The sequence below is a fragment of the Palaemon carinicauda genome, chromosome 40, assembly GCF_036898095.1.
Source record: "Palaemon carinicauda isolate YSFRI2023 chromosome 40, ASM3689809v2, whole genome shotgun sequence".
Lineage (NCBI taxonomy): Eukaryota > Metazoa > Arthropoda > Malacostraca > Decapoda > Palaemonidae > Palaemon > Palaemon carinicauda.
Genome location: NC_090764.1, coordinates 4,035,566 through 4,049,256, shown reverse-complemented (window position 1 = coordinate 4,049,256; position 13,691 = coordinate 4,035,566). Strand labels below are relative to the sequence as shown.

The following is a 13,691-nucleotide window of genomic DNA, read 5'->3' as shown; positions in this document are numbered from 1 at the left end:
TTATTAGATTTGCAGTTAGGAAAAAAGTTGTGTAAAAAGCATAAAACATTTAAATCAAACTGTTGAATACACCTACAGTTTAAGCACTCTCGAGCAGATGCAATAATTTTACAATAACCAAATACTACAATTCGTACCAAATATAGCATACTTTCAATTACCTCACTTTTAAGTCCCTAGTCTTACCTGTGCCAATCACTGAAGAACCATGTATAATGTCAAATCAAATTGCCATCAGGGACTGATGACCAACCCAGTTGCTCTGTTGACTGGTTCTACATTGTAACTTCTCCATTTTAACGCAGACTTAGGCTCCCGTCAAATCTCCGTAACCAATTACCTAGAAGAGATGAATATTGAAGATATACTCTAAAGCTCACTTTAAATCAAAATTAAGGAAAATGCTAGCCATTTAATCATAGGTCACCTGAAATGATATTTTAACACTAAACAATTAGAAGTTTGAACAGGTCAGTAAACAACTAGAACTAGAAATTTGTTGAACAAGTTTTGGGTATGTTTAATATAAATAAGCATTTCATTGCAGATTTAGCAATTATATATGCCTGACAATTCACACCCACTAAGTACAAAATCAGTCCATTCAAAATACTTGTGCAAAATTTCTTACCCAAGCAGGAACACTTTTTTTTTTCCTCTGGAGATGAATGGAGTCTGCCATGCTCAATGCTCTGGAGCCCAGCAGATTAAGTTTAATCCTTAACAGACCTGCACCCCACTCCCTCTCTAAGTTCACTCTGATGCAGAGTTATAAGGATGTCTTTTCCTCCCTTCATACATGATAGTATTAACCATCAAATCCCATTCACCTGGCCTACAGTGTCAGCACTGATTTCAGATCCGAGGGTAGTCGACTACTGGGCGCCAAAGTTTACCAATCCAAGGGTACTTTTCAGTGTAGTCTAGTCTCCTACTCCTAAAAAGAAATTCATGGTTGCTAGGAGACCAGAGGGAATTCCCTTATAACCTTCGTATGAGAAGCAGCATAAAAGAGGACCTAGATTACTTCTATTTCAAGTAGAAATAAAGGTGTTCAGGCCAGAAGAGCCGACAACATTGTTCCATCAGAGGAATAAACTACGAGAGAAGGCCTTGTGGATGCTTTATTGAAAGCCTCACTGTTAATAAATTTACAACGTTATGTAACAACCATGTAATGGGCTGTTTAAACCATCCTAATTTCACTTAAAGTAACCACAGGATAAAGAGGGTCTGGGGTAGAAGTTAAAACATCGATACAGTATTTCCACCTACAAACCCTTTCACTTAAGACTACCACAGGTTACGCTAACCACAAGGGAGACCTATACAAAATTTTCCCTACAAATACAAATAGGATGGGGGTCAACTTAACAGCAAATCTCCAGCAAGAAGAGCTACATTAAAAAGCAGAAATTGTCAATAGCTGCAGCAAAAGAAACTCGCTGGTCCAGTCTAAACTATCACTTGATTGAAAGTATTAAAAGTATTTTCAAGTATTTTCGCATTAAGAACAAACCAATTCATATCCAGAAAATGCAGTCACCCTTGGCACTACTGTGCAGGAAATTTCAAGTATATAATTGCATGAATAGTCATACCTGGTATCATCCAACTATATTCAGTTTCATGACCTGGAGAAAAATTTTAAAAATTCTATAAAAGCACGACTAAAGTCTCAGATTAAAGATTTAAATATTTATCAAGTCAGCCAGGCAGTAAAATTTACACCTCCAACATTTCACCTTACATAAAAGTTAATAAGATTAACTTAACCAAAAATTTGGATGACTAATTCTGTAAGGTTTTCAACATTATAAGATTAATTTTTTCATTCTTGACTCATACGTTAAACATGACAAATTTCGTAGATAATTTGTATTTTTCCTACCATACAAACCTTAGCTATTTACATGGGGTATTTTGGCGGAGCTGAAATGAAGAGCCATTAAATTAAAACGAGGGTTAACTACCCCCTTGCTAATTAGCGGGGGGTAGGGAAGGGGTAGCTAGCTACCCCTTCCCCCCTCACACACTGAATAGCTCAATTCACTTAAAGGTAGGACTTGACTTGGGGGTCAGGGCTGGCGGGTAACATTTGCGTAAATAGCTAAGGTTTGTATGGTAGGAAAAATACAAATTATCTACGAAATTTGTCATTTGTTCCGTAACCTAATACAAACCATGCTATTTACATGGGGTGACTTACCCTTAGGAAGGGCGGAAAGTCCCCAGCCTTCTGGCTTCGGCTTTACCCGGGGACTCCAATTCCGAGTTGTAGAACTCAAGGAACGGGAGTCCCTAACCCTCGCACGTTGTCATGTTTGACCATCGTGCGGCCTACTAGGATGTGTGTGAAGGAGAAAACATGACTCGTCCTAGGAAGTTGACCTGGAGTTCCTTATGTGGAACTCTAGGCTAGGACGTACCCAATACCACCTCGTCAGGGTATGGGGGACGTGACAGTATTAAAGCTAATACTAGGAGCACAAGGAAGCATGGTTTACCTGCAGAGGTTGAGGTCAGCTGTGCATAGGCCTGGATGCTGCTATCCCCAAGAGAGGGGAGAATGAAGAAAGAAGTGAGGGCCAGACATACTCTTTCATTCACTCAGACTAAAACCGGGTAACAATGCCCTCAACCTTCTGCTACTTGTCCAATAAGGAGCCTGAGGTTAGACCAGCTGTTGTGCAGCCACCACAGGACCGATAGAAAACGTATTGAGGTTCCTGTGGGTCACGTCCTGCAGGTAGTGGGCTGTGAACGTCCCCTGACGTCATGAGCTCTGGGACGACGTGACGGAGGCGAGTCTGGATTCAAGGTGCTGCTTATCACCTTGCGAATCCATGAATTGATGGAGTTCTTGGTGACCCTCCTCTTTGTCCTCCTTGTGCTCACAAACAAAGCTTGCACATAAGGACGGGCTGCAGCCGTTCTCTTGAGGTAGCGCAACTGGGCACAGTAACAGATGGTCTGGGTCATTTGTTACAGAACGTAGACTCGTTACCTTGAAGGAGTCGAATCTTGGATCCGACACCCCAGGGTTTTGAGTCTTAGCAATGAACTCAGGGACGAACCTGAACGTTACCTCCCCCCATCCCCTTGAATGGGCAACGTCGTAGGAGAGACCATAAAGTTCGCTTACTCGTTTGGCCGAGGCCAACGCGAGTAGGAACGCCGTCTTCCACGTTAGGTGGCGATCAGACGCCTGGCGTAATGGTTCAAAGGGAGCTCTTTTCAGAGCCCTGAGCACTTGAACCACGTTCCAAGGAGGGGGTCTGACTTCCGACTGCGGGCAAGTAAGTTCGTAGTTGCATATGAGTAGAGAAAGTTCCAACGAAGAGGAAATATCCACTCCTTTCAGCCGGAAGGCTAAGCTTAAGGCTGAGCGATAGCCTTTCACAGCCGAGACCGAAAGGCGCATTTCCTCCCGAAGATAAACAAGGAACTCCGCTATTGCTGGAATAGTGGCATCGAGCGGAGAGAAACCCCTTCCACGACACCAACCACAAAAGACTTTCCACTTCGCCTGGTAGACGCTGGCAGAGGATTCTCGCAGGTGCCGAGACATCCTGTCCGCAACCTGCTGAAAAAATCCTCTCTCCGTGAGGAGTCGCTGGATAGTCTCCAGGCGTGAAGCCGAAGCGAAGCTACAGCCTTGTGGAAGATGTTGCAATGTGGTTGTCTGAGTAGCTCGTGACATGGAGGGAGTTCTCTTGGGGGTTCTGTTAGGAGCTGCAGAAGATCTGGGAACCATTCCGCATGATGCCATAGCGGAGCTATGAGAGTCGTGGAAAGGTTGACCGATAGGTTGGTCTTGTTGAGCACCCTTCTCATCAGACAAAAAGGTGGGAAGGCGTAACCGTCCATGTTGTCCCACCTGTGTTGAAAGGCATCCTGCCAGAAAGCCTTGGGGTCCGGGACTGGAGAGCAGTAAAGGGGCAGCCTGAAATTCAAGGCTGTCGCCAACAGATCTACAGTCGGAGAGCCCCATAAAGTCAGGACTTTGTTGGCTATCTGAGGGTCCAAGGACCACTCGGTACTCGCTATCTGCGTCGACCTGCTGAGGCTGTCGGCGAGGACATTCCTCTTGCCAGGAATGAAGCGAGCTGTCAGTGAGATCGAGCGAGTTTCGAACCATCTCAGAATCTCTACTGCAAGATGGGATAGCTGTTGCGAGAAGGTACCTCCCTGCTTGTTGATATAAGCCACTACCGTGGTGTTGTCGCTCATCACCACCACGGAGTGGCCTGCCAGGGTTTGTTGGAACTGTTAAAGAGCCAGAAAAACGGCCTTCAATTCTAGCAGGTTGATGTGGAGGCACCTTTCCGATTCTGACCAAAGGCCTGAGGTTTTTGGTTCAGAATGTGGGCCCCCCACCCTAGATTTGACACGTCCGTAAACAGAGTCAAATCTGGGGGGAGGACGAGGAGATCTGCTCCCTTCCGTAGGATCTCGTCGTCCAGCCACCATCGAAGGTCCGTCCGTTCCGAAGGTCCTATGGGAACTAGGAAGTCCGGGGAATCGTTTCCCTGATTCCATCGCGACTTCAGCCGCCACTGAAGGGATCTCATCCTGAGGCGGCCGTTTGGAACAAGACGGACCAAAGTTGATAGATGGCCTAAGAGTCGTAACCACAGTTAGGCCGGAAGCTCTTCTCGTCTGAGGAAAGGTTCTGCTACCTTCCTCAGCCTTGCTATCCTTTCGTCTGATGGAAAGGTTTTGTGGAGAATCGTGTCTAGTTTCATGCCTAGATATACCAGTTTCTTCGTAGGGCGCAGAGAGGACTTCGAGATTTACCAAGATCCCTAGATCTTGGCAAACTTCCAGAAGCCTGTCTCGGTGACGCAGAAGGGTCGACTCCGAGTCTGCCAGGATCAGCCAGTCGTCCAGATAACGAAGGAGACGGATGCCGTTCCTGTGAGCCCACGACGAGATCAGAGTGAACACCTTGGTGAACACCTGGGGTGCCGTGGAGAGACCGAAACAGCACCTTGAACTGGTAGGTCTTGCCGTCTAGGCCGAATCTTAAGTACTTCCTGGAAGACGGATGGATGGGGATCTGGAAGTACGCGTCCTTCAAATCCAGAGTGCACATAAAGTCTTGTGGTCTCACTGCAGGCCTGACCATGTCCGCTGTCTCCATACTGAACCGAGTCTGTATGACAAACTTGTTCAGTGCTGAGAGGTCGACGACCGGTCTCCAGCCTCCAGACGCCTTCTTTACAAGAAAGAGTCGACTGAAGAAGCCTGGGGAGCCGTCGTCGACCTCCTGGAGAGCATCCTTCTTGAGCATGGTCTCGACTTCTGCCCGGAGGGCCAACCCCTTTGCCGATCCCAAGGCATAGGAGTTCAACGGCACTGGATTCGCTGTCAGGGGAGGTAGAGATGTTGTGAACGGGACGCGATACCCTTGACCGATCACAGACCGTCCAAGGGTCAGCCCCGAGTTGCTGCCACCTCTGCACGCAACTTCTTAGGCATCCCCCCACAGGTGGACACACGGGGGGATTGCCACTAAAACCATAAAAATTAAGTGTTTGCGACCTTTGCCGCTTCCTCTAGGAGTTTTACCTCCCTTAGAGGACTTGCCGCGTCTCTTGTCTTTCGGCTGAAAGACTGCGGCTTAGACACGCTTGCCTTAGCTGCCGGAGCCTACTTAGGTGTCCTGCGAGGCTGCTGTTGACGTTGTTGTGGAGGGGCTGGAGGTTTATAGGGCCGAGATGTCAGGGCCCTCTGGAGGAGTGTGTCCTGGTTCGACCTCCTCCACCTCTCAGCCGACTGCTCCATGTCACGAGGCTCCAGTAACTCCCCTCCAAAAATAGAGGAGTGTCTGAGCCTGTTGACGTCTGCAGTGGGGACCTTCGGATGGAACCTCTCGGACACTGAATCGCGTCTTTTGAGGATTAAGTTAGCCCACAGGTTAGTGATCTGGTGGGCTAGAAACTCAATAGAGCGAGTGCCCGAGAGGAAGGAAGGTCTCCAAAGCCTTCCTATTGCTCTCCTTGGACAGATACTCAGATCGCAATAGGATGCCCAGAGACCCAAGCCAGAGATCAAGCCACGAAGTTGCCTGCATGGCCCTCTTAGCGACTTTCTCCAGGTTTTGGGTCTGACGCCGCAAACGTCACTCACCTGTCGGGTAGAGAGCTTCTCGAAAGAAGTTCCCTTAGCTAGTTCCTCCACCGAATGATGGAGTGGAAGAGACATGCAAGACTCCCCGTCGGTCTCGAAATACCTCCTCTGTTGGACTAGAGGAGGAGGGAGGAGTCTGAACCCGGCAGAAGAATGTCCTGATGAGGCCAGACCGGAGAGCTGAGCTTTGACCTTGTCTCTGGCGCCTTTCACCCCTTTAGACCAGGGCAAAGCCGCACTAGTCTTGGGGGGCTTCTGGACACCAAAGACCTCGTCAAGCATGGGGTCTTTCCCCTCACGAGGGGCTGTCTCCGGGTGCTTGATTTTGTTGAGCTCCCTTATCAATCCAAGGACCTGCCAGAACGCGTGTTCTGACTCGCTGTGCTCTCCTTTTGGTGGACTGGCAGCCATGTCTCCCATCCCCAAGAGGTCTTCTTGGGGAGAAACGTGGACGTCCTCCCTAGGGATTGCTGGTTCTTGACGAATCCTCGACGAAGATTTCGGAACAGTCTTGGTGTCCTTCGATTCCCTCCTGGAAGGAAAGTAGGACTCCAACACAGACGCCCGAGGAGGAACCTCTTCCCGTGCAACCTCTCCCCTATCCGGAGAAAATTCCCCCATTGGTGCCAAGGGAGAATTCTCCGAGTCAGAGGAGTCCCCCGAGGACGAGATAAACTCATCTACAGGAGGGGGTGGAGCTGCAGAGGTTGGAGAAGGGGAAGGGGTCCGCCTGATGGGGTTCCTGGAGACCTGCTTTTCCCGGGGAGGAGTCACCACGAAGCCCACTCCTTTCCTTTTCTTCAACAATGGAGAACCCATCCCAGGGTCCCGCCCCTGATCAGTGCTGGAAGGCTTGATAGCCTGGACCACAGCCTTGATCATGTGGCGGAACCATGGTAGACTGGTAACTGACGCTGTGTCAGCAATCCCCGCTGGAGAAAAGGGGATCTCGCGACCCTTAAGAGTGGTCACCACGAGGCCTTCCTGAAAAGAAAGAGATGACTGCCTAGACCTCTCTGCTGATCTTCCTTGTTCTGCCGTTGTCCTCCTCTTGCGCGGAGGTGAATCCTGGGAACGCCTCCCAGGAGGAGCATCCTGCTGAGAATCCTTACGATCCGTATGACCCACACGAGCGGGAGCAGTGCTGCGCCCGGGAGATCTCATGAAAACAGTTTCGTGCGCGATAGCGCGTGGGCGAGCGACCTGTGGGTGAGCGTTCGCACGTAGGAGAAAGGTGGTCATAGGGCAGCGAGTGATGGCGCGCAGGTGCACGCGTGTAGGAGCGCGCAGGTGAATGGTGCGCAGGAGGGTATGCACGAGATCGATCAGGAGAGCGTGCATATGAATGCGTAGGAGAATGCGCCAGAGAAGGAGCTGGCGAGTGACCGCGCGACCTCTTAGGAGAGCGCTGGTGATGGTGGGAGGGAGAAAGATGTCTCCTAGAAGACTTAATCTCCCTCAAGTGGTGGCGCGCAGATCTGCCATCGATCGGGGCGCATGTAGGAGAGGCCCCTTCTTTACAGCCCGCAGGACCCACAGCGTGTTGGCGTGAAGGGCGAGCTGTAGGAGATCGTGGGCGTGAGTGCGCCAAACTTAAGAGGCGCTCAGAAATCGAAGGGCGCCCAAGGGCAACTGGAAGCGCAGGAATCGACGTGTGAGGCAAAGGTGAACCCTTGCGAGCGTCTGAGTCCGAAGATCTAGAGGGCGCTGGCGAGCGTGGGCGCACAGGGCGTGCAACAGGCACAGGCGAGTGATGGTGCGCAGTGCGCTCATCAGGAAGTTGTTGCTTCTTAGGCTGGGGGTGCCCTAAGGAGAGCTGGCGAGCAGTGGAGCTCTGGCGAGAAGGAGATCGCTGGCGTGTTGGAAGGCGTTGCACCTTCTCTGGATGTCCAGGAGAGAGCTGGCGCGCGGGAGAGCGCTGGTGCGCAGGAGATCGCTGGCGCATTGGGGAGAGTTTGTTCTTCACAGGCTGAAGAGCGCGCCCAGAAAGGCGCTGGCGAGAAGGAGATCGCTGGCGCGTTGGTGAGCATTGATCATCCTTAAGATGAAGAGCGCGCCCAGGGGCGCGCTGGCGAGCAGGAGCGCGCCGGCGCACAGGAGATCGCTGGCGCGTTGGAGCGCGCTGGCGAACATTAGATGGTTGATGAGGAGACGAAGACCTACGCTCAACTGCACGCAAGCACGCAGGTGTGCGCACAAGGGCCAGGGACTTAACCCCAGAGTCCTTTTCCCCCGAAGGAGACTGTGCCTGTAGGATTACAGGTGACGGCAGCACTGAAGACTTGGCAGGAGAAGGGGATCGTGAACGATCCGCAGAGAGGTCAAGAGATGTTGCAAGTATGACCTTCTCCTGACGAGGTAGTTCCTCCGCAGGTGGAGGAGAAGGAGACCCAAAGAGGCGCCTCTTCACCCCTTGATAGGGAGAAGGGAGTCCCCTCTCTCGCAGAGGCCTACGGGCCTTACAACGAATGCGACCCCTGGGTAAGGAGTCAGGGTCATCGGTCCTTCGAAGAGGTGTCTCTGAAAGCGCGCTACCCCGGGGGGGGGGGGGGAGACGAGCTCGCAGGAGAGACCGGAGGCCCCACCCTTCCCTCCGAAGGCTGTGCGGAAGGGAGAGTTGAGACCTCAGCAACATCCTAGGCAGCAGGATCAAGGGTTAGACTTGCCACGTCAGAAGGGGCAGACAACACAGCGTCGACAATGTCCGAAGGAAAAACCTCCGGAATTACCGGCGACTGTTTGACTGCAGCCCCCAGCTGCAACAAGTCAAACAGGCCTTCCTTGGAGGGAGTGCCCTTAATCCCCAAGGAAGCCCAAAGCTGAAACAAACCATGATTAGAAACAGTGCAGTCGAATTCATCAATATATAATAAATCCTCCCCCGGGGGAGGAGAGGGAACAACCTCGCTAAGGGAGGCCACGCCCTCTCCACCACCACGAGGTTGGCAAAAACCACTAGGGCCTGCAATCTCACTCGGCGGTTTCACAGGTGAAACCGGACGAGGGAGACCTTCGGAGGAGGTTCGGGCGGCGCAAGGAGAATCCCTAGAGACCTCCTTCAAAGTCACCTTCGAAGGAGATCGGTCTCTCTTGGGCTTCTTCTTGCGTCTACGGCCGAACTTCTCCCACTGGGAGGCAGACCACTCCCTGCACTCACTGCACACATTCTCCTTGTCACACCGTTGACCTCAGCAAAGGGGACAAAGGGCGTGAGGGTCCGTCTCCAAAGAGGACAAACGTCCCACACGAACGCTTAGGAAGTCCAGGGCAAGTACGCATCGTTAGAGTCGAGGCCAACTTCACACACACTAGTTAAAGAGAAAGCATTATTAAAGGCTGTCAAGCGAGGGTGAGAGCAGAGACGTCTGATCATCACCCGAGCCAAAAGTGAATTGAGCTATTCACAGTGTGTGAGGGGGAAGGGGTAGCTAGCTACCCCTTCCCTACCCCCCGCTAATTAGCAAGGGGGTAGTTAACCCTCGTTTTAATTTAATGGCTCGTCATTTCAGCTCCGCCAAAATACCCCATGTAAATAGCATGGTTTGTATTAGGTTACGGAACAAACCAATTTTTCAATCTCAAACTTTCCATTGCACCTTAAGTGTGCAATTTACTCTTGAAAATTGAACATACAAACCACACTACATTTTTATGTTCCTATTCTTTTACTCGTAACCTTCACTGTACCATCTTAATTTTGGACAAATTGGCATTAAACCTATTTTATATCAAATCTTATTCGTAAACCTGATATGACATCACTTTCACTTAAAATGAATTTCAAAGATTTTAGCTTATTAGCTATATCACACGTGTTATTGTGACGGCTACATCACAGTGCATGTTACAACTAGAGTTTTAACCCAAAACTTGGGAATTTCACCTCCACTTTTACTAAATTCCTTATTTTCAAAGATTTTAAACTTTTGTATATCGAACATTATTTTGACTGTTACATGACAGTGCAGGTTACCCACTTAAGTTTCCAACTAAATTCTTAAATTCAGACTTGACATGAGACCAAGCCAAATCTGTAAAGTTATATTACGATCAAATTTCCAAATTTCCTACTGTAAATGTTATGCTTTCAACGAGTTTGACCTTTACTTCCAACTCAAACCAAATACACGAACCATATTTTTCTCCTGGCCAAATACACGAACCATATTTTTCTCCTGGCCAAATACACGAACCATATTTTCTCCTGGCCAAATACACGAACCATATTCTTCTCCTGGCCAAATACACGAACCATATTCTTCTCCTGGCCAAATACACGAACCATATTCTTCTCCTGGCCAAATACACGAACCATATTTTTCTCCTGGCCAAATACACGAACCATATTTTTCTCCTGGCCAAATACACGAACCATATTTTTCTCCTGGCCAAATACACGAACCATTAAAGCCAAGTACGTGACCCATATATTTTTCCTAGCCAAGTACGTGACCCATATATTTTTCCTAGCCAAGTACGTGACCCATATATTTTTCCTAGCCAAGTACGTGACCCATATATTTTTCCTAGCCAAGTACGTGACCCATATATTTTTCCTAGCCAAGTACGTGACCCATATATTTTTCCTAGCCAAGTACGTGAACCATTAAATATAGCCAAGTACGTGACCCATATATTTTTCCTAGCCAAGTACGTGAACCATTAAATATAGCCAAGTACGTGAACCATATATTTTTCCTGGCCAAGTACGTGAACCATACATTTTTTCCTGGCCAAGTACGTGAACCATACATTTTTTCCTGGCCAAGTACGTGAACCATACATTTTTTCCTGGCCAAGTACGTGAACCATACATTTTTTCCTGGCCAAGTACGTGAACCACACATTTTTTCCTGGCCAAGTACGTGAACCATATATTTTTTCTGGCCAAGTACGTGAACCATATATTTTTTCTGGCCAAGTACGTGAACCATATATTTTTTTCTGGCCAAGTACGTGAATCATATATTTTTCCTGGCCAAGTACGTGAACCATATATTTTTCCTGGCCAAGTACGTGAACCATATATTTTTCCTGGCCAAGTACATGAACCATATATTTTTCCTGGCCAAGTACGTGAACCATATATTTTTCCTGGCCAAGTACGTGAACCATATATTTTTCCTAGCCTAGTACGTGAACCATATATTTTACCTAGCCAAATACGTGAACCATATATTTTTCCTGGCCAAATACGTGAACCATATATTTTTCCTGGCCAAATACGTGAACCATATATTTTTCCTGGCCAAATACGTGAACCATATATTTTTCCTGGCCAAATACGTGAACCATATATTTTTCCTGGCCAAATACGTGAACCATATATTTTTCCTGGCCGAATACATGAACCATATATTTTTCCTAGCCAAATACATGAACCATATTTTTCCTAGCCAAATACATGAACCATATTTTTCCTAGCCAAATACATGAACCATATATTTTACCTAGCCAAATGCATGAACCATATTTTTTTCCTAGCCAGATACATGTACCATATTTTTCCTAGCCAAATACATGTACCATGTATTTTTCCTAATACATGTACCATGTATTTTTCCTAATACATGTACCATGTATTTTCCTAATACATGAACCATGTATTTTTCCTAGCCAAATACATGAACCATGTATTTTTCCTAGCCAAATACCTTTACCATATATTTTTCCTAGCCAAATACATTTACCATATATTTTTTCCTGGCCAAATACATGAACCATATATTTTTCCTAGCCAAGTATGTGAACCATATATATTTCCTAGCCAAATACGTGACCCATATTTTCCTAGCCAAATACATGAACCATATATTTTTCCTACTCACTATCTTGTGTATCACGCATTTGACCATGATTGACAAACTGCCAGTTATGAGTTTTTGGACTCCCTTATATACAAATATGAGAGCGCCTAGTGAGAAACTTGCTTCGACCTTTAGCTCGACCTTGACCTTTAGCTCGACCTTGACCTTTGAGCTAAGACCTTTTGCTTGAGCTTGACCTTTGACCTAGGACTTTCAAGACTGAATCACTTCCCAGTCTCAACATAATCCCTGTATCACCGAGTAAAATTGTGGCCAGAAAGTTGTTCACACGCAAACTACCTTTTGTCAACCTTTACCTTTGACCTAGGACGTTCAAAATTTAATCTCTTACACATCGACAATCCCTGAAAGTTTCACTATTTAGTAAAATTGTGGGTAGGAAGTTCAGAAAAGCAAAATAAACAATGATAACTAATTTTGGCAAACTGTGCAAAATGAGCTGGGTTAATAACATGAGCAACAATAACTATCCACTGAACAGAGATCTTTGTCAGAATCAATTGCCGACAAGTTAAATTACGTAAGTGAAGCATTGCTAGACTTTCTACCTTTCAAAATTAAGAACATTCAAGTACATAGCTGATGACATTATTCAGATCATTTCACTAAATATTTAAGTCTTAAAAACCTGTCACTTACAAAATAGGCCTACTTGAGAATTTATTACTGGTAACTAATGGGTCATTTTTGTATATGTAGGATTCTTAATAGCCTACTGTAAGAAATAAAAAATCACAGTACTATCAAGAAATAAACATGAAAAAAAAAATGCTTGAAATACCTAATCAAAAATTGGGAAAGCTTAGTCATTTCAAAATTTTAGGAGTTAAAATCTTTTCAGTTTTTCCTTCAACACAACTTTGGTAAAATTGTAGAATAGTACAATAACCTGGAGGGAAAATAATTTTGAACTGACTTCTAAAGGACCTATGGTGGAAATTCAGTCAAGAGTTAAAGGGGTAGAATACTTCCGTTTCATTGTAGTGCATTACAGGGCAATGTAACCTAGGAAAACAACTACTTTTTCTTATAGAAAAAATTACTCTTCGAAAATGACACTCGTTCCCGTCGCAAATGAATAGTTTCAGAAATATATATACATCTATATCCTCTGATAATGGGGGACCCCCAGTGGGAACTCGGGGTTTTGGGTGGGGAAAACATACTGGGGAATCGATATATAAACGTAAAACAAGCCTTTTCTTCTCTATACATTACCTTCTTGTATATATAAAATCCGACCTTGAAAGGAGTATTCATCAAAGTGTTTTTTGGTTGTACCAGAGCTACTTAATCTTTTAGATTTACTGTATTTCATCGTTCCAATGTTTTGGCAAGCTTAAATTTTTTTAACCTGAGCGCGAATTTTGAGTATATAATTACAAATTATTTAGTTTGTTTATTGATCCCGTGTATCACTTTGCTCTCAATTTGACACCTTTTAGCAAGCAGAAAATATTTAAATTTTTTTACCATGTAGGCTATTAAATTCATGACTTTCACTTCACTTCACTTAAACCCATGTTCAAATATGTACCAAATTCGATCTTCCTCAACGCGATGTAATAAATTGATAGCTTTATACTTTATACTTCTGAAATATTGTATAATTTATTAACTGGATATAAAATTAAAATGGGTCAATACACCTAACGGGCTAGCAGTACAGATGCTTTACACTCCAGCACTATTTAAAAGTAATAACGGTCCAATATTTAAAAGAAATAA

At 46.3% G+C, this 13,691-nt stretch overlaps 1 long non-coding RNA gene across 1 annotated transcript in view; it reads right to left on the bottom strand.

Moving 5' to 3' along the window:
* Nucleotides 1–13,691, bottom strand: part of LOC137631952 (uncharacterized) — a 79,024-nt gene that overhangs the window by 2,317 nt on the left and 63,016 nt on the right. Inside the window, exon 3 of the long non-coding RNA XR_011041958.1 lies at nt 187–340. This is a non-coding gene — a long non-coding RNA (uncharacterized lncRNA). The remainder of the gene's footprint in view (nt 1–186; nt 341–13,691) is intronic.